General features: G+C 38.0%; 1 pseudogene; it reads right to left on the reverse strand.

Moving 5' to 3' along the window:
• Positions 1-632: 632 nt before the first annotated feature.
• Positions 633-20,069, reverse strand: part of LOC127622806 (trehalase-like) — a 44,690-nt pseudogene continuing 25,253 nt past the window's right edge.

Consider the following 20,069-nt stretch of genomic DNA (forward strand, 5'->3'; position numbering starts at 1 on the left):
TAGCTGAAATGGTCAGACTGTAGTGCGGGTCATGAATCCAACAAACAGTCCTTTTGTACTTTAACCAGGTATGTAACTGGGACAGTTCACTCCAATAAACCAGGATGATGTCATTAAATTCTCCACTGCTGTAATGTGTCCACCCCTTCTACACAGGTGCCACCTCTTCCATTTGAGATTCAAAATGGGAATCTGTCTGAGCCTCAGGTGAATGAACTACACACTCTGTTGCATGAGTATGGTGATGTGTTTAGTAAGAGTCCTACAGATTTTGGTAGAAAAAACATAGTCAAACACGAAATCAATACTGACAATGCAATTCCCATTCAAAAAAGAGCCTACCGTACTTCTCCTCAAATGCAAGATGTGATTCAGTCTCATGTGGATGACATGTTGGCAAAAGGTATTGTGGAAGATAGTCGTAGCCCTTGGGCTGCGCCTGTTGTTATGGTTCGGAAAAAAGATGGCACCTGGCACTTTTGCATAGATTATAGTCATAGCCACTGCATGTTCTAACTCAAAAAGGAAAGCTGTTTGTTTGGACTGCTGTAGAACAGGGAGCTATCAATTCTCTGCAAAATGCACTTACTAACACTCCAATTCTTACTTTCCTGTGTTTTTCAAAGGAGTTTTTACTCTTCACTGACACTTCCAACACAGCTGTCGGATGACTTCTGTCCCAGATGATTGATGACCACATAGAAAGTGTCATCGCGTATGGCAGTCACATTCTGACACCTAGTGAGAAACGATGGTCAACATACGACAGGGAGTTGTGTGCTATTTTTTGGTCCATTATTCACTTCCGTCAGTATCAGATGGGTCATTCTTTTCAAATCATTACCGATGATAAGCTCATGCTTAGTCTGAGATAAATGGTTTTGGATGGTGATCCAATAGGTCGCTGAGCAAGGTGTGCTCTTGACCTCTATAACTTGACCATTGAGTACAGACATGGTCACAAACATGCCAATGCTGATGCTGTGTCTTATCAGCCTGACAGGGAGGGTAACATTTCAAATTACATTGAAATCAAGCATGTTCACTTAGTTACTGCTTCGATGTAGACTGAGGTAGTCGAATCGCATCCTACTTCTATAATGGCTAATTATTATAATTCTTAACATCTGTCTCCACATCTGTCTTCATGTTCATATACAAGCAAATTCGTGAGTGGTGGTGGTGTAGTGGTCTAAGCACATAACTGGTAATCTGATAATCAGAAGGACGCTGGTTCAAGCCCCACAGCCACCACCATTGTGTCCTTGAGCAAGGCACTTAACTCCAGGTTGCTCCAGGGGGATTGTCCCTGTAATAAGGGCTTGGATAAAAGCGTCTGCCAAATACATAAATGTAAATTCCTGAGTACGAGATAGTGTAATTTATTGTTGAGAACAGAGAGGAGTAATGCCAAATGAGTAAAAAGAAAACAAAACTGACACATTCAAAGTGTAAAAGTTTCATATTGTTTGAAATTCTGAATCTTGTTTTCTCTGTATGTGAGTGTTTTAGTTTGAAATGACAAATGTCTGGATAGCATATTTTGTTATAGATGTGTTGTTTCTGTTCTGTTTATTTCAGGAAACGAGGATGTTTTTTTCACAAGGGGTAAGTAGTGTAAGAGTTGAGCAACTATGTTGAAAGATGAATGCTTATGTTATATTTGAATATTTGATGTTAATTCAGCAGTGTCTATTCTGTTGTAGAGAATGTTGTTGTGAATACATTTATGATGGGGAGTATGGTGAAGGAGATGAGAGGAAAAAGAAAAAAACGAAAGAAAAAGAATGGTGAATGGTTATGAGAAGAACTCGTCAGTGTCTGAGGGTTTTGTTCCCAAGAACACCCACATATATAGAATATATAGAATTTATTACACTAACATAATTTGTGTTCTCCATTGAAGAAAAAAAAGTAATATGGGTTTGGAACATGAGGTGAGTAAATGATGATCAAGTTTACATTTTTGGGTGAACTATTGCTATTCATTGTTACTTTTCTCATTTCTTGCATATTTGGCCATGAGGTAATACAAACATGAAAAGTAGTCAGATTACACATTGTATTGCACTCTTTGTTGTATTCCAATTTGTTCATGAGAAAATGTGTTTCATCAAGTCACTTTTGGTGCAATAATCAGTCTGAAATAGCTAGTCTTCTTTTTCTTGTCTAATTTAATTTGGGGAAAATTTTTAAATAATCCTATATATTAATTTGAAAAATACTGAATTTTAATTGAATCATCAAGTGTATTGAATTTGATTTTGCAAAAATCGAAACCCAAAAATTCACACCCCTACTTTAAATCATTTGATCTTTAGAAACCAATAAATAGCCAACAACCAGCCAACCATCAACCATCAGCCAAAAATTGTACTATGCCATTAAGTCATTTTCTTTGTGTGTGTGTCTTAATGAACATACCATTGTGTTAGCACCAAAATTAGTGAACTCATAAGGTAGGACAAGGTTAACTCCCAGGCATCCCTTCTGTAGACATTTAATCAATAAGAGTGAATCAACAGTATCTAAGTCTTATTTGAGTGATACGGTCTCCTGCTCATTTGATCAAATGTTTTGTTTTGAATAAACCAATTCAATTTCATGGCTGACTCGATTTTGTCAATGGTGGCAAGGTGTGATTAATTGGGTTTCCAGCTCATTCTATATGTGAGGCCCACAACGTAACCCAACACACAGAACAGTGATCTCATCAGCGCTTTTATTTGGGCATGCCTGCACGAATCGCCAGCATACAATGCTGTTTATGCAAAATAATAATTGAGATGTCATGTTGAGCTTGTTGTCTGTCACACTGATGCTACTTTCAATGGTAAACAGCAGATTTTATTTCTGCGTTGCAAAGGTGATTAAGCAGGGTTTGGTGATTTTTAGGTGTGCATGGAGTGGTTTTGGTTTGACTGCTCTCATTACGAATGTACATAAGTGCATTCAGCTATTAAATAATATCTGATATCTAAAACAGGAGAGATGGTGAGATGTGGCTGTGTGGTCATAAAAGACAAGCTGCAAACTGGAACAGACTTTATGCACAAAGTCAAAAGTCTGGCTACACAAGACTAGGCGATTAATGGAATTTGCATATTCAAACTGCTTGAGGACGAGAGGAAAGTTGAGAGGAATGATGAGATACAGTAGGAGGAGAGAGGAGTATCAAGGAGGTTATTCCTTCATGGATACATGCACCTTTTATTCTGCAAGGCCCCACACTCCCAATCCTTCATTGCCAACGTCAAACACATTTATGCACTTCCTTCACTGCTTATTAATTTTACTTTCTTGTTTTCAATTTTCCCCATCACTCTCAATCACCTCTTTATTATACTTATTCAGAAGAAAAGAAAAGGAAATAAGCGATTAGAAAATGGAAAGTAGAGATTAGAGTGATGAAAGGGGTCAAGATGAATAGAGAAGAGACAAGATGAGAAGAATAGAGAAGAGACAAAAGAAAAAGAGTAGAGACAAGATGAGATCAGATGAGATGAGACAAGAGGAAAAAGTAAAGAGAAAAGAAGAGATGAGATGAAAAGAAACAAATGCAAAAGTAAAGAAAGAAAAGACTATTAGATTGGATAAGATGAGATGAGAAGAGCAGGGACAAATGGAAAAAGGAGTGAAGATGAGAAACAAGGTGAGATAACAAAGAGAAGAGGCCAGATGAGATGATACAAATGGAAATGAAAAGATATACATGGAGGAGAGGAGTGACTAGATGAAAAGAAATGCAAGAAAAGAAAAAAGGAATGTAGAGGAGAAACAAGATGAGATTAGATGAGACAAGACAGGAGAGAAAGAAAAGGATGAGAAGAAATAAGAAAGAGACTAGAAAAGAAACAGAAAAAAGAAAACCAAGAGAAAAGACACATGGAAAAGAAGGTATATAAGAAAAGAAAAGGACTCAAGAGTGCACTGTGTACATGAGCAGAGGTACTGAGTCATGCTCACGATTTCATCAGTGTGTCCTCTCTTTACAGGGACACCTGGCATTTGTTGTCTGTGCATTACTCACACTCTCACAAACACTTAAATATGTGCTTGAACAAATGAAAGATGTTTTGAGTGTAGCTATCTTTTATGTGAAACACTTTTAGCCCTACACTGTAAGACTGACAGACATGCAGAGTGTCAATTGCTGCAATTATAAAAAGACACAAGCACAGAAGATTTCATGGTCCTCCATTAACGGTCTGTCAGGAGGAACAAAGATTTCTGCTCCTGCAGAATGAACTTCAACTTCTGAATGAAGTTACACAACATGGGATGCTTGTGTTCGAACAAGACTTTTGATTGCTCAACCAACAGCATTCCAGCATAAAAAAAAACACATGCTGGTCAACCTGCTTCACCAGCTAACTTTTTGCTGGTGAACAACATTGCTTTGCTGGTCCACCAGCTAGACCAACAGCAAACCAGCACTAACAAGCATAAAGCAGCATAGACTAGCATAAGTATTGCATGGTCAGGGTACATCGATTATAACGATATCAGCAATAGATGGTAAAATGTGTTTGAAAACAATGTGGTGAAAGTGGTGTAGCCTGATGGTTATATATCTAGGTTAGTAGCTGAAAAATAGTAGATTCAAATGCAAGAAAGGTTTATTCCTGAACCATCACCATTGTGCCATTAAATAAGACACCTCAGGTCACTGAAGAAACATTAGTCCTGCAACAAGTGTATTCTGGATAAAACCATCAGCTTGAGAACAGAATGTGAATTTTGCTCAAAGCTGGTCTATTGAAGGTTTGGTTAGTACAAGTCTCATCCTCAAGACCTTCTATTGCCGACAACAAGTCAAATCTGTTTACCTTTTTTACTCAGAGATTATATGGACATGCAATTCAGTTGGTTATGCTGCTAATTTAGCTGGTTGTGTAATGAAGTCTTGCTGGTTATGGTAGTTATGGTAGTTAAGAAGTCTGGTGTGGACACCAGCACACCACCTTGGCTAGCATCCATAACAATATATGGTGGTGACAATCTATGCAGGTCCAGACTGATCTTATTGTAAATTCATCAACAGTAGGCCAAAAGTTCTTCAGCTGAAAACAGTTTGTGATTATTGAAAATTGAACTACTGCCCCCAGTGGCCGAAGCTGGAAGTGTTGTTGTTGAATATATAGGCAGCTCCACAGAGTGGCGTCAAAAGGGAGTTGCATTTTATTTGTAAATTACGTTTATATATATATATAACAGCAAGGGCGAAAAGAGTACAGTAAAAGTAACTGTCCTAAAAACTACAAAAGTAAGAGTAAAAGAGTAGCTCATTTAAAAGGACTCATGAGTAGTGAGTATTGAGTATTGATTTGTGAAAGCTATGCCCATTTATAATAAAAACTATGCTGCAGTTTAAAAATGTAGCACACATATTGTAATTTACATTCCCTTTCATGGCTGTTTTCCATAATTCCATAATTATATGGATTACTTATATGCTGCCTTGATGTGCTTTTTGGAGCGTCAAATATGGCAGCCATTCACTTGTATTGTATGGACCGACAGAGCTGAAATCTTCTAAAATTCTTAATTTGTGTTGTGCTGAAGAAAGTAAGTAATACACATCTGGTATGGCATGTGTGTGAGTAAATGATGAGAGAATTTTCATTTTTGACTGAATTATTTCTTTAAGTAGCACATGGGGGACCACATTTTACTCCTTTTGAGATACAATTTTCCACATTGATTTAGTTCTTGTATCTTATAAACCCATCAATAGTTGTGTTCTCATTCTAATGCATGCAGGTTGATGCTTTTCTATCAGGCATTAGAAAAATCTTGATAAAGGCTAAGCATAATTATAAATTATTTTATCATCTCTACTTTCCAAGTAATTTATTATACAAATGAACACAAATCTCTACATCAGGGGTCGGTATTATTATTATTATTATAAACTAACAATATTATTAAAAAATATCACTGTTTTATTCCATTACATTAATACTTTTAAAGCTACTTAAGTTATTCAGCCAAAAGTAGTGAGTGGTTTTCTCATTTCCTTGTTATTATTGTTTGAATAATTGCCTTTATATGACATAGCCTACTAGACAGTGCTCAATTCGGTTACATGCACACTTCAAGTCCTACACACTTTTTGTCCCACTATTTAAGTTCACTTTAGACCACACTGACTGCATTTACATTAATGCCTCATCAAAATGGGTATTGGCAGAATTATAAAGTGTATTTTCTACACTTTATAATTACCCGCATTAGCACACTTGGAGCACGCGCATGTAAAGCGTACAAACATTAGCCGCCTGTCAATCAAACAGCACGCAGCTACAGACGTCAGGAAATAAAAAGTTTATATTTTATCTAGATCAACCAACCTGTGGTGGTCTTGCTATCACGATCGATGTAATGAACACCCCTGTTCTAGATGTAGAATATAGGCTAAGTATAGAAAATTACTCAAAAGTGTATCATCTATAACGAGGACATCTCTCTTTTTTGCAGATAAACTTCAAGATTGTTTTATCACCCAGCCCTACTGAAAACATTGCCTTAATATCTCACATCAAACCCAATAATCTCAGTGATAGATAGCTAAATTGCAGGCTATGTTATAGACACAGAATCTAGTGAACAGAAATATGAAATTTACCTCAATATGTTTCTTAAAATTAGAGGCAGGATTAATGCTGATATCTGGCTTGAGCAAGCTAAACTCACATGAGCCAATATATTTTTCCCTGCAAATAGCCCTTTTAGGTACTGCCCTGATGTTCAGATGTTGAAATGTTTTTGAGGCATCCTCCACATCCATTTCAGTTAGCGGCAATCTACAGCTGCCATTCAAGTGTTTTTACGTGTGATTTGACGGGAGTCAGGAGACTCTCCCTAGCCAATCATTTTGAAAGATACAAATAAAATCAGGACAGGGAAGTAGCGAACACAGACAGTGGGGAAATAGTGCAGTAAAAGTACAGCACTTCAAATGTGAAAGTAAATGTATACCATTTATAAACTACTTAAAAAAAGTAAAATTCCTTGGAAAAATTGTTAATTACAGTAACGTATCTGTAATTTGTTACTTTACACCCCTGGTCAACATGAATGCATATTTACTAACTCTACCCCTTCATCCAAACCACAACCCTAAACCTAAGTAAGTGGAATAAATATGTAATTTTATAACGAAAATGCAACATCTGAATTGTGCTTTTCATTGTTTATGTGAATGTTATAACTTCCTTGTTTCCATGGGACTAGAATGTTCATGTCTCTGGGATTGCTTGCAACAAAATCAGGTTGCTGCATGAAAAGGTAAACACATTTCAATTGATGAAAAGATGTCTGGTGGTAGATGGCATTTGGGAGTAATTTGTCAGAATGTGATTGATTTTAGAGTAACAGAACTTACAGTAGCACTGTGTCGATTTTCTGTAGGATCATGTTGGAAGGTCTATACAGGGCAGTAGGGCTGCAACTAACGATTATTTTAATAATCGATTAATCTAATGATTATTGCAACTATAATTTGACTATTTGAAGATAAAAAGCGATAAGCTTAAAAGGTTGTATTAAAAAAGCTTACTAACAAAAAAGAGGACAAAATCATCTTTTTAATATACCACTAAATGACATTCACTGAATTAAAAGGAAGAAAAAAATACTTAAATAAAAAAAAATCAGTAAAGAAATTCACTGCAAAAAAAAATCAAATTATCATCAAGTGATTTTGTCTTGATTTCCATTTAAATCGGTCTAAAAATCCTTAAACAAGATACATTTAATTGAGAAGCAACATCTAAGATATTTAAACTTGCTTTAAGAGAATGTATCTTAAATATAAGTGTAAGACAATATAAGATCTAAAAGCAAGTCTAAATATCTTATATGCTGTTTCTCAGTTGAATGCATCTTTTTTTAAAGGATTTTAAGATATTTAAAATATATGTATTTAAAATGTTATATTCAACATACTCACTTTAAATTGATGTATGTTTTTTTAAAGGAGTTTTAGATATTTATATTGTAAAACAAGCCAAAACAAAAACAAATCAAAAACATATTTTGTTGCAGTGTATAATGGGGTGAAGACTTCCTCTCTCACCTTTCTGTTCACTTCAATCCATCTTTAACTCACAAAAATACAAACTCACACTTATTAATAAAGCTGCATATTGCCATGATAAGAAATGCACAGCGACACATATATTATGATTCAATAAGTCACGAGCCATCACGTTATAATCTAGCTGCAGCGAGCACATGGATGAGCGTCCCCATGACAGAGTGTGCATCACCCAGGTGCAGTTTCAAATCTCCGCCTTAGATCAGGACATTTGTGCAACTCATAAAAGAGGCACTGACCACACAGAGAAATGACAGTTTAGGAGTTTGAAGTTATTTACATGATCTGCTTCTGGATTATTTGAACATTAATAAAGCTATAACACATTAAATGTAACTGCATTTAAGATGTAACACAGGGATGTTTCCTTTAAAGATGCTTGAGCACAAGTTTTGCTTCAGTGGAGCGGCAACCTATTCCATAACAAGAGTGCTTCTGTATTTACTTATTTTGTATTTTTTTATAATTCCCTCATAATTTGCGATCTACATCACCTGAAGCTGTTTGGATAGTTTAGAGTGCATCTTTACTGTGAGCTGTGTAATTCTTCCTCTCCTCAGTCAGGCACGAACTACAGTGCTGCTCTTGCGCATCATCAATAGAGTTTCATATGATCTCATGTTACATTAAATGAGATCAAACGACTATTCGACAATGGAATTTTTTTCGACGTTGTCGATAACATCAACTAACCGTTTCAGGGGCAGCTAAGTATTATGTTATGAAAGGACTTGTGTTACCTGAGCTAATTTTATGAATACTAAAGTTTAATTAACATCACACATGGCATGTTATTTTTAATATATGGGATCATTTACGTTAGAACAAAGGCTATATTCAGTGTCATCACATTCAGTTCCGGAAAAGTCCATTTAGAGCCAGTCAGGAGGGGCTGACAGAGTCTTGGTTTCAACAGACATCCTGGACTCCTGCCAGATATTTGAAAAAAGGACATTTCTTTTAAGCAGTTTCCAGCTGCCCTCCAGACAACCCAGGCCATCGGCGATCATAACAACATGTGGAGGTGACACCGCTGTTATTTAAAGAAGGAAAAGTAGGCTGTGAAAGTATGTCTCCGCACTCCTGGTTGATTTCCTGGGCACCTGTGAGGCCAGCTGGTGGGAAGGTTTGACTGAAGACAGCTGATAATCCCATAGAAGGGCTGATTCCAAGATTGAGTCTACCGATAAACTCACCATGCCATCACTCCAGGCCAGTGACAGCCACAGATGCAAAGACAAACTGCTGGCAGGTCTATCGATGGTTCCTGTGCTGCATCTTTTGATTTGAACTTCACATTTCTTAATGAACACTTGTAGCCACTGTTGCCAGCTTGAAATAATGAATGTAAAAGTAACATAATGAGCCTACAGTGAGTCCAGTCTGGCACAACACAAAAGGTCAGCTTCAATAATGAAACACCCTTTAAAATCGGCATCTACAGTGCACAGAAAAAGACCTTGAACTTTATACTGCAGTAAACAGGCCAGGCAGTACCACACTGTGCAAGTTTTCTTTTTTTAAATATTCCATCCAGGACACAAGACCCTTATTTTCCTAAGTTTTCAAAACGTTTAAGGCAGCGCTTCAGTAGCACTTCATCAAATCATAGTAGGGGTATAATGCATGGATCTTTTCCCACGCTGGCATAGAGCCAAGATGTTCTCAGGTGCATTATAATGAGAAGAGAATTTGAAACCAGCCAAACAATATTTATGTGTACCCGCTGTGCTCTTTATCGTGCCCTGTCCAGCTGCGAACGAGAGCACGTGACCACGTTTAAATCAATAATGCACATTCACTTTCCACACCGTTATCCGCAACCCCATTTCTCCTCATCCCCGCCGCTGTCTTACTGAGCTGTCAGATGAGTGGCAGCTGGGGCGGTCTTTCTCTCCCATTGCATGCAGCTAGTAAGGTGTGTGCTTGGCTCTTGAAAACACACTTGAGCAAGAGTTTACATGAGCATAGCAATGAAGATGGCAAATGAGGCAGGGAACATTTTGACAATGTGAACAGTGTGTGTTCACGACCATACACTGCCTCGCCTTGGGTGTTTTGTATGCAGGTTGCATCATTTTATTTTCACTGTTTAATTATTTATTTACTTATTTATTTGTTTCTGACAGAAGTAAAAAGTTCTGAGTTTGGTTATTTTTTTTAAAGAGCACGTGAGCTCTCAAAGAATAGCCCAAAGCCCTATTCGGACAGTTATTGTTACTCAGTGTAACGTCTGTAAAAGTACATTTTCATGGCTCCGCTTTGATAAAACTCATGCATTTGGATCACATGATTTTTATGTGATTTGTTGATCACATGATTAGCCTAAAGTTGCGCTTGTTATATGGAAAATTCATCAATCCACAAACTGTGTCCTTTGGAATTACGCTAAAGAGAAAATTAAAATATTAAAGCATGATGGAACCATGCTTCGAAGCGCTGCTGACATTTACAGTGTACATTTTCATATACGGCACAAGCCAAAATCCTTGCGAAGAGCAATTAAACAAATCAAGAAACTGTAGGGACACGACTGTTTATCAACACAAGCCAAATTCGTTACCCACATCTCTTCAGTTGTGCGCTCTCTCCTAAGCGCACGCAAGGAGAGATAATAGCCACAAATATCAAGGACAGTAAAGATAGTTAAAATGAAATTTTAGGAGCTATATTTTGTATATATATTTTATCTATCAAAATGATGGCCATAATTTGGAATTATCTGTCAGTGTTTAAAATGTGGTGGTGGAAATCAATGGAATAAAATATTGACCTTGCAACTTTTCTGGGACTAGTCAACCTATATAAACGTGTAGTCATGCAAACCCTATGTATAAAGGTATATAGTAGATGTTTCTATATTAAAATGTTAAATATTAAAATTTTATTACATTGCTGTCATAATAATGGACCATTTCAAATGTTTACGTGATCTGGCGCTCGTTTTTTCTTTCCCTTCTACTCAAAAGTTCCTATTCACTCTGGTGGAGTGGCAACATAATTTTATTATTGTGAATTATGAAAAAAAAATTCTGTTACACAATCCTCCAATTTTCACAACTTTCCGTTACCGCCAGGGCTTTTACCATGCGCAGCGCAAACGTACGACACTTAGCAGTGGTCAAAAAGGATTTCCAAAACCACTTTAGGATTATAAACTCAGAGAAGTGGATTCAGACAGTAATTACATTTCCACACGGTAGGTAATTCCTCTGGGAATTTTCTCACGGGAGGTGGGCGAAAAACACTGACATTTCTGATTTGGATGGCAATAAAATCACTGACTACCCCCTGTAAATGCTGGAATTACCTCACATCCCCATGTTAAATAATTGCCATTCGAATAGGGTTTGTGTCTTTTTATTGGCAGAGGACCATGGGCAAAACATTACCAAATTTTGTTTAAAAGGAATCACTCAGTAGTGTTTTGTTTATCATATTTTAGTTCAAATCGCAAATACAATATTTGTCTAAATAACTGCAATATGACTTTTTGTTTTTGTCATGCAGCCCTAGTTGTCGTGAATCGTGACAGATGGCATCGCAACCAACCCGATCAAACTGTGAATTGGGCAACAGTACGTCAAAAATTCTGATCCTGAAATCGGTATGGGTTTAACAAAATTAGAATCACTGCCCCCAATGACCGAAGCTGGAAGTGTTGTTGTACGTATGAGCATGTGTGAGGTCCAGTTACACAGAGAGTGGTGCCAAATGCAAGTTGTATTTTTAGTTGTAGATGATGTAATACTGTCAACAGAAATGCACATTTTATTAATTCTACCCCCTAACCCAAACCCAACCGTAAACAGTCAGTGACTAAACATCAGTGGAGTGAAAATGCAAACTCCACATTATGCCCACCAGTGTTAATGTGAACATGATTACTTCCTGGTTTCCATTGGACCAGAACCCAAGTCTCTAAGGCTACTCACACAACATGCTATCAGTTACACCACAGAAAAATAAAAACACTTTTTAATTGAAGTGTCTGATCGTGGAGGTAGCTTCTCATTAATTCGGCTGAATGGGGTCAATTTCAGAAAACCAGAACATTCAGTAGCAACATTTTAATTTCCTATGTGTTAATTTTGTCATGATGGTAGTCTTTGATGACAGAAATACATTTTTTAGGAAATCTATTCTTTTAAATTATAATTTAAGTTATACTCCTGCATGGAGGCCTAATAATATCCAGAATCCAAAAATGGAACAGCCTTCTGAACACGCCATATAAGCAAGAATCTGAAAATGAATTAAAGCATAGGCAGATCATCATATTTGACATTTATTGACATTTATTATCAAAGACAATGTTGTCACAGCTTTCTGAACCTGTGGAGGTGTGAAAAGGAAACGCGAGAGGAATTCCCTCTCACCACATTGTAAACCATCTCGCTATAAGACAAGATGTGCATGGGGTTCTTGTTATGAGAGCAGCATTAGGAGATGCTCCACTTGTTTGATGTATGCATACTTAAATGTGCACTCAGTAATTCTAATCCAATGCACTTTTTGTGAAATTCTGCAAATATCTCCTCACAGTCTGCAAGCTGTCTGTTCTGTGGGTGGGCTGGAAAAATACCTAAAATTTGAACACAGCCCTGGCTCTGTAAATGGGACAAAAAGAAAGTGGATTGGACCGATCCACACAACACTACTCCAGCCAATCAGCAACAGGGGTGGTTCCTGAACGTGCACAGGATGGGGAGTGGGGGCAGAGCGAGAGGGAAATTCATTAGAAGAGCAATATCAAATCTGGCTGATGCAAACTTTCTAAACTCCAAGGAGGACAAATGGCTGATAAACAAAGGTCTGATGAATATAAACTAAAAAAGAAGGATTTGAGAAGTCTAGGGCTAGGAGCCGCATCAACATCGGCGAAGCTTTTCAGTGGTGGAGAGACCTCTGAGAGGTAAAAGGAATTAATTTGCATGCATGAATTTGGGGGCAGAGCTTCCAAAGGAGCACTGAAGGGAGGGCTGTGTTTGTTTTGGCAGGTGAGTTTGAATATCAACAGTGTTTCTCAGCAATCACTGAGTGTACCTTTAACAACCCTGTGCTCCACCTGCTATAGAGACACGCTCCATAATGCAGCAGTCAGTGTAATGACAAATGGGGCTCAGGCTCAGAGCTCAGAGTTCCATCACATATGGTGGAGGGAGAGTGTTTGGGTGTAAGCACAAGTATGGAGGAAGCAGGTGTCGTGCACTTAATGTTAGAAGTCTGTTTTCATTTCTGTGAACTTTAGGTCTTCAGTATGCTAGTGCACTCTTTAAATTGAGAAAACAAATTTTAGCAGATACTGTATATGCAAAATGATTTAACCCTCCTATTTTTTTGGTCTCGTTTGACAACCATTATAATTGAGATAAATGACAAATAACTAGATTATTTTTCTGAATAAAATTCTCCACCATTAAAACCATTATACAACGTCTAGTTGTAGCCGCTGACAAATGCTATTGTAAGGAATTAGCTTTAATAAGGAAATTATGATTAATTCACTTATTGGAGTTAGGGTTAGGGTTATTATTCTCATGGTTTATTGAAAATAATAGTACACATATTTAGGTACAACTTTAAAGCGAAATCTTTTAAAACAGGGATGAGATTATTTATCAAAATATACTGCAGTCAAATTACCTTTGAATACAGACAAACTATATTGCTATTCTAAACATAAAACTAATCTAACACATACAAAATGAAACAGGTTGGTGAGTAGTGACAGAAAGTGAAGTAAATGATCAATACAGAGAAAATGAACTTTATGGAGTCTGTTGACAATGCCTTAAGAACCTACTTTAGTCTAAACCGATTTGCAATCGGATTAACCAAATGATTAATTAATACACCAGCACTTTGAGAAAAAGTCTGGAGATGTGTTTGCGTGTCATTGCGTTTCCTTGCATTGCGTTCTTTGTGTTGCTTGGTTCTTTGTCGAAAGTTCATTCCGTCAATGTTTTGGACTCAATGAGAACCAATCAGAAGTGGTCAAACTCCCGCTCAAAAATAGTGCATGCTTAATCATGAACTTTTATATCTTGACATGGTATTTGTTGTCATCAGCATTCTGTACGTAAACAAGCAAGCATTTACATACTAAATATGACATTCTTTCATGAATATTATAGTGTAAGTAACAAAACATGGAAATCCCTGGTTACAAATCATACTGGTTAATTGGTTGGTTTACAACATGGATAATACATTACGCGTTATGAGAAACCTGATTGTCGAGGTATTATATCAAGTTGAATAGTTCCCATTCTTAGTTGAATGAGAGGAATCATACCTGATTAAAGATTAAAATCATCGATTTGTCAGTTATAAGTAATTACACTTGACAGTAGGTACATCGAAAAGTACATTGGCTATAATCATTAATTTGTCAGTTATACAAGCGATCACAAGTCATAGAGTCATTTTCAGAATGATGTAACAAGGCTAGGTGTGGTGTGTATTTTATAGGGTTAAATCACAAGTACTGGGACTGGGATGAGGATCTCACAAGGAAACCTTTCAAAGAAATTTCAGAAGGTCATGCTGAGGGTTTAAGTTTGTGGAACAAAGAAGGATATTTTTTATTGGTCAGTTCTGTCATTACAAACCCTAGTTTGAAATTAAGCAGGCATGGGAGAGTCTGTCCACTTCAGCAATGTAGGTGCCATAGATTTGTATTTATGACTCTCCAATGGCTCGTGGGGGATCTCTCTGATCTGTGGAATGTGATGTTGTGTTCATTTGATGGCTTTGTTTGTGGATAATCCTACAACAACCAATTACTTATTTGTGCAAATTGTGTGCTAGCCTTGTGCTAGTTGTGTGTGGACTGTTAGCAACTTTAATGTGCCTCATTGTACAACATAAGTGTAACACAAAAGGAAATTTTTTTATTAATATTATGGTCTGTCTTTTCAATACAATTGGAGTTGATAGAGATTAACTGTAGTTATATTCTAAGGTAAATGATTTTGGCTTTGGTGATAAACAATCCAAAATGTAAAAAATGTTCTATGGAAACTCTTAATGTCCGTTGCACGTTCATGAGCACTTAGAGAAAGGTCGTTTAAAGTTTCTTGTGTGCGTAGCGCTAAAAACAATGTTTTTATGTGAATGTGTAATTTATTTTTTTGCAAAACTATGATATGCTAGTTTCTATTGCTAGTCAGTGACAAGCAGTATAAGGAGGAGAGACTTATATACATTTTATTGGACAAAACATTGTATACATCTCATGAGAAAAAGATTTCAATAATATTTTTGGTCAATTGTTAGTCCAATGATTTTGGGACAGGTAAAGATACATTATAAATACATCATAGATTTGGTACCAGAACTAAATATTTTAACTTTGTCAAGACCATCAATACAAACAAAATAAAAAATCAAAAGCTTGTAAATAATTGTTAAAGAGGAATAAAATGTAAAACAAATTGTTCCTTTCAATGGAAGCACAGCGTAGTTCTAGCGGGAAGACTAGCAGCTGTACATCATTGCACCATTAGCTGTTAATTCCCAGCCAATCACATGTAAGCCAGCTCAAAATATCCCATGTATTATTTATTATACCATTTTGTAAATGCCTCTTTGGGTGGAATCAAAAACACGCTGATTTCGTGCATTTCTCTTTAAATGCAAATGAGCTGCTGCTCCCCAACCCCTTTCCGGAAGAGGGCTGTGCCTTTACAGCTCACGCTTCAGATATTACAGCAAAAACAAATCAGAACCAATATGACTGACAGCGTAAATACCGGAGTTCAGCCATATCTGTATGAATATATATATAGTCTCTGTGAATACAATCAGAAACAATGGTAACTTAAGATGCATTAGCCGTGGAATCAGCTATCAAGCACATTCGGAAAAGCTATTTGCAAACATTCACAAAATATAATGCGCGATTCTGGAACCTGAACAGTTGGTAATGATCCATGCTTGAGAATCTAAATTTTTGAAGATCCTGATTTATATTGACACTCATTCATAAAGCAGTCCGGTGTGAAACTATTCTAGGCATCATGCTCTATTCTCTAAACACACAAGCTTCCCTGCCTAAAGAAACTCGACAGGATCAGATATATTTGCACATCGTTCTCTGGTCAGTTTGGGTGTCATAATGCGATCTCCTGTCCTTATTAGGCCACAACTTTGCCATGCGCATCATTCCTCAAGGCCGCTCCTTCGTTAACTGCCTCCACACTAGCTCATTCTGTAGACAACCTCTCCTTCATATCAGATGTGTTTGCGTGTCATTGTGTTTCCTTGCGTTGCGTTCTTTGTGTTGCTTGGTTCTTTGTCGAAAGTTCATTCCGTCAATGTTTTGGACTCCCCAAAGGTTTGACCAAACTCTTACCCGCCAGTTCTCTGATACGCCATAGCTTGTTCCTCGGCCACTCCTCCACCCTCTATCGGACGACAGCCGCGCCTCTCCGGACGGATCAGAGGCAGACCTCCAGCACCTGGCGGACGGAACGCCCCGCCTCGTTCTCGGGGAACAGAAGGGATCTCCCCGCCCCTGGCAGCGGTTCTCCCGCTCCAGGCGGCCGGTAGAGAGCCCCTCCCTGCTCGCGGTCAGCGGTCTCATACCCCACCGCATTTCAGCAGCTGGTAGAGAATTCCTCCGCCCCTGGCAGCAGCCCTGACTGCTCCAGGTGGTCTGTTTAGGAGCCCCTTCTCCCCTTGCGGTCGGTGGCCATCGTCCTCTTTCAGGCAGCTGGGCTCCTCGTCCCCCGGCAGATGGCCGCGGCTGCTCCGTTGGGGTGGACGGTAATGGCGAGAACTCTACTACGGCGTATCCCTCCTCCTTCCCGGGTTTCCGGCACCAGTGTGAAGTGATCAATGGAAAGGAGGAGGCGAGAACTGGCTTTTCAACATAAATAATATTTTTATAATAAACTGAAACAAAGGACACAAACACACATGACGGACATGTCCGTAAACTATCTCTCTCTCTCGCACGATCCTCTGCAGTCGATCTTTATCCCTCACGGAGGCTTGATTAGCCTAATACGGGACCGGGTGTGTAGGATCATGACCCGGCCCCACCCTCCGCCCTGCCACAGAGGTATTCTGGAATCCACAGTCAAGATGCTTGGCTACTGGTCTTCCTAATCCTACCTGAAATATAGTCGACCTAACCATAATCATCAAACAAGATCTAATCTGGTGGTGGTTGGTGGCTCTCTCCCAGCACATCCTTCCCTACACAACGATTCAATTCAAGCACGCCCACTGTTTGCAAGGATAGCACATAACTATATCTACCCTCCTCACCAGGGCTTCCATAATCTCAAGCATGGTTCCTTTGCATAGGTAATGCACAAGCCAGCCGCCCTCGCTGGAAATCTCACACAACATCAGGGTATTGCACAACAACATTGTCATTATTGTATGGCTTTATGTATGCTGTTCACCTTGGCAAAGATAACCATTAAACAACGGCCACCCTCGTTCGAGGGCTTGAGCCTCATGGAATATCTTTCTACGAAGGTGTAAGATTATATATGCAGAAGAACTGAAACAACATATATCTCATATATATATATATATATATATATATATATATATATATATATATATATATATATATATATCAAATAACGTGGGTAATCCGATAGCATATTGATGTAGACTCAAAGAAGGATGAAATGGTTCTTAAGGTATTGTCAACAGACTCCGTAAAGTTAATCTTCACTATTTATTTCACTTTCTGTCACTTTTCACCAACCTGTCTCATGTATATATGTGTTAGATTAGATTTATGTTTAGAATAGTAATAAAGTTGGTCTGTGTTCAAAGATGATTTGACTGTGGTATATTTTAATACAGGTATGTAATCTCTTTGGTTAATAAACAATCTCACTCCAATAATTGAATTAATCATAATTCGCTTATTAAAGCTAATTCCATACAGTATAAATTGTGAGCTGATACAACTAGACGTTGCATTACGATTTCAATGGTGGAGAATCTATTCAAGACAAATAATCAAATTATTTGTCATTTATCTAATTTATAATGGTTGTTAAACACGACTAATTCCATTATACATTTCATTACCTAATAAAGGTACAACAAGGACAGTTTATACTAGTGCATAACTCACATATTTTTAGACCCTAAATTCCCTCCTAAATATCGCATTTCCTAAATACCCTACATAACTGACATCTCTAAATTATATATGTAATACCCTACACATATTATGGTGTGAGAATGCGGGCATTTTAACTGATTGAGTTAAACCGTTTGTTTAATGGAGTCTTGAAAAAAATTAAAATAATAATTTACATTTCAAAGGAATTTGCAAAAGCTTTGGCCTGGTTACTGGATTACAGCATCCAGTGTTTGTGAGGCTATGTTTGAAGCGTTGACCCATACAAATATAGCCAATCTGTACTGAGTTGTGACATTAAACACAGGTGTAGGAAGCTCACCCAGGTTCTGCTGCTATCCACGGCCACCTGCATAAGGTCGGCTAATAGAGGATTTAGGAAGAAGGATTAGTAACCATTTGGCATTAGTGTATTCATAGGGTCATATTTACTTACAGGGACTCTGGGTAGAAGTTCTCCTGCCAAGGCCTTGGAATCCACCACCTGGTGGAATAACCTTTTTTATAAACCCCATAGTTGGTCAAACATGGAGGGCCATGCAATTCATCTTCTTGTGCAGTGTAAACTCATTAAGAGTAATTCATTTAACTGCATGAATAATATAGTCCTGACTGACCCCGAACAGCCACACAGCTCCTCATAGACTGCCCAATCCAGATTCACAAATTTAAGCAACCTAGACAGGTGCCTCAACTCAAACAACAGCTGCTCCTCCATATTTTCCAAAAACTTCACAAAACCAAAGTTCCAGACTTGTAAACCACCTCACCCAAACAAAGACATGTTTGCCCTCAAGCTCACCTTAATTTACCTGAATGAAATATCACAGACAATAAATGATGGGATGTCAACTGGCACAGCACATCACAGACTCCCCTGAGAGGGGAGCTCCAAGCAAAAAGTGTTTCACTTAAGTTTGACAGCCTACTCAAAAGTTTTTGCACGACTTTTACTTGTTTAGTTACACTCACAACCTCCTTAAGCTGTTTTTTCCCACCCTCTCATTCCCACTTATATACAAATATTAGCCCACGCCAGCTCACTGCACTTTTGGAGCTTTAAGTTCTAGCATCGGTGCTAAAGTGAGGCAAGAGCTTTACAAATGTTTCCATCAGCCTTCCTCTCACCAAATGTACGTGTTCCACCCACTGCAAATGTGTGCAATGTTTCATCTGAAATACTGTATTTTGGACCACTTGCACCCTTACTTTGGGCATATGTGAGCAAATGTGATGTAACAGTTGCATGAAAATGAGTGAGCATGTTAATATTGCATGCCTGTATTAGTCAACCTTTCTGAATCCCTGAGGGGACTTCCAGCAGCTCATCATACCAACCATGAAGAAGCTGTCTTGAGTTTTCCAGGGATCATGTGAAGTACAATTTGGTGACTCCTGCCAGAACACCGGGAAATCAGTTCTGCCTAAAGCTTTCTCTCCATAACCTTGCAGACAGAGGTATATCCTCCCCCTTCAAAGTCAGAGCTGACGCCGGGAAAAACATTACCATTTCTGTCCAAATCCATTATATTGTTGGAACACCAGCCAAAGTGACACTGAGAAAAGAACTCATAAGTAGTAAATGAAAATGCAGTTGCTCTAGTCCTCAGGCATGCACTGTCTCAACCACTAAATCACAGACAGATAGAAAATACTTCAACTTAAACAGTACTGTATGCAGGCAGACTGCAGACATATCAGTTGGCATTGAGACAAACTTGATTTTGGCAATATCACTTGAAACAATACCATATTTTACTGCAAGATCACATTTTAATTATAAAAGTCTTGGTTATCTCAAATGACTCCTGGCAACAGGAAATTACATCAGATAAGGCTAATTAAAGC

This window comes from Xyrauchen texanus, chromosome 29, assembly GCF_025860055.1.
Source record: "Xyrauchen texanus isolate HMW12.3.18 chromosome 29, RBS_HiC_50CHRs, whole genome shotgun sequence".
Taxonomy (NCBI): domain Eukaryota; kingdom Metazoa; phylum Chordata; class Actinopteri; order Cypriniformes; family Catostomidae; genus Xyrauchen; species Xyrauchen texanus.